Source organism: Penaeus vannamei, chromosome 4, assembly GCF_042767895.1.
Source record: "Penaeus vannamei isolate JL-2024 chromosome 4, ASM4276789v1, whole genome shotgun sequence".
Lineage (NCBI taxonomy): Eukaryota > Metazoa > Arthropoda > Malacostraca > Decapoda > Penaeidae > Penaeus > Penaeus vannamei.
Window position 1 is genome coordinate 37421977 of NC_091552.1, and position 2500 is coordinate 37424476.

Genomic DNA, 2500 nt, shown 5'->3' on the forward strand with positions numbered 1-2500 from the left:
AAATTTAGAGCAGTTTAAGACTGCAAAAGACTTTTTTATCAGCATTTTGTAATTTGGTTTATGATAAGCAGTTGAAGGGTATGAATAATTTTGAAAAGTAGAGAATACTTTTGTTTCTCATTTTCTACATAATAGGAAATCATTCTGCTGTAAGTATCAGTTAAGGGAAAAATATACTGTTTACAGTAGAAAAATATGACCAGTGATAAAAAATACTATTAATCTTTGTGAATAAACAGGTTCACAAAACAAACATAAATTTTGCACTTCATTAGAGGGACCATGTAAACATGTACAAGGCATACATTTTAATCTGATTCACTTTGTGCTGTTATTTACTGACATGTGATGTCCTTTGTGATGTCAGGAAATATTTGTGCTAATTTTCAAATTGGTAGATTAGTACAGTGATATATGTTAGCCTTAACCAGATAGATTCTGCAATTTTTCCCTATGATTGTTCATTGTATGTGTGGTCTTTGCAAATGGAATGATTTATGTAATCATCCTTTCCATTATGGTGACAAGTATTAAGTAGACAAGTTGAGAATTCTCATTTTGAGCTGTGTTTTTAACCAAAGTCTGGTGTCTGTTCCTCCCTTAGTTGTATGTTGAATCAAGTGGCTAGGTACTCTTGACACAGTGAATCTATGGACTGGTTGTTATAGGAAATAAAGTAGAGACTAGATGTTTTATTAAAAGCCGCATGGTTATTATTTGGTAGCGGGATGTGGTGTCTTGGTGGTGAAGGCATAATGTGTTGTTGGTGGCGGTGGTTAGTACTAACATGGTTGGGGTGTGTTGCAGACTCTGCTGGCCCAGGGGGTGTCTCCGCGTCGCGTGGCCCGCATGGTATGTGGCTCCGACACGGTATGCCCTCTCTGCCGCAAGACCTTCTCCTACCCAGAGTCCATGATCCGTCACTGCCAAGGCCACCTCCCCACTGCCCACCGCCTTCGCTGTGCTGCCTGTGGCAAATCCTTCCATCGAAGGGACCAGTTTAAGTACCATCAGGCTCGCTGTGAAGCCCGTCATGCTAATATACTCCCAGACTCTCTCCTTCCTCCTCCATCCTTGTGAACAGTAAACAGCAGACATACTCAAAATTCATCTGTGTACATTTCCTCAAAATGCAATGGATCTTGATAATTTTATTCTTTCCCTACCAATCGTCTGATTACTGTTTTGCTCATTGTAAACACTAAACAGTTAAGCATAAGGTGTTTGACTTAACCCTGTTTGAAGGATCCAAATTGGTATGATTATCTTACAGTAAGCTGATCTTTGGTCCCTTGCAATGTTTGATCCTTGTTAGATGTTCCTACCTCATTTGCCCTCTTTTTAAATTGTAATGACAATTTATTTGTCCTACAAATCTAATGACTCACTAATAATGTGCTGTCTTAGTAGTATATTTCCCTTTACCTCAGCCTTCATTGTCTACCCTATTTCAGCTTTTGTTAACAAAATTTGAACCCTAACTCTACTATGCAACCTAGGTCAGTGAAACATGTCTCTATTTCTTGAAATTTATTTCAAAGTATTAAAAATAAAGGATAATAATGAGATAATAATAGAGATTTTCAATAATTTTCTTATTCTGATTTAATATTCTATTGAACATAGCTCCAGGGTTTCAGTTTTTTTTTTTTTATCAAACCTTTTATGTTGTCATATCCTTAATGATAAGTAGATAAGACTTCAGATAAATCTCCATCTCTCCTACTGGGTTTCTTGGTTTTTACTCTAATATTATACCATGTTTGTCAGTGTTACTTGTCCACTTCATGTAATCAATCATTTTCTTTTAAAAAATCTCTACCTTCTCCTTAGTCCACTTTTACAGATACTTATACTACAATCAGGGTTTTAATGTTTTCATATATTTAGGATTATACATTTTTAGTGATATACAGTATTGGTTAGATGTTTAGCACTTTATTTTTATAGCCACCAATTTTCATTTCTGTTAATTTAAGTATGCACCTAGGTTTCTGTTGTTTTGATTTATCCATAAGTGTTAAGATTACTTAACAGACCTAGTATAGCTAATATTTTGTACTGTATTTCAATATAATATCAAATGTTTTACTGGCTTGTCGTCTGACATGCAGTATCATGTGTTTCTCATTGTTACTCAATAAAGGTAAACAAGCATTTGGATTTTATTTGTCCACCAAAAAGTATACTTATGCATCTTTGTATGATGTAGGTTTTAAAGATGAAGCATATGGATATAGGACACACTATTTTCTTTACTACAACACACTACAGTATTGAAAAGATCTGGTAATTTACATATATAATTTAGTGAGGACATATACAACACATTCTAGTCAAACTGTTTTTTGTAATATGTATGGAGCTTTAACTTCTGATACAGGAACATGCAAACATTATTCCACTTATAAGATAATATAAATAATTGATAATACTTGTATGATAAAATAAATATTGAATGGCTTTTGGGTATCATATGTAAATTAATAAAAAAAACTAG

The 2500-nt window shown here is 34.0% G+C and overlaps 1 protein-coding gene across 2 annotated transcripts in view; it reads left to right on the forward strand.

The window, feature by feature from the left end:
* Positions 1-2157, forward strand: part of LOC113824746 (B-cell CLL/lymphoma 6 member B protein) — a 120039-nt gene extending 117882 nt beyond the window's left edge. For both annotated transcript variants that reach the window (XM_070121010.1, XM_070121009.1), the window contains exon 5: positions 1-2157. This exon is cut by the window's left edge and continues 387 nt beyond it. The gene's annotated coding sequence lies outside the window, so the exon portion shown is untranslated.
* Positions 2158-2500: the final 343 nt, after the last annotated feature.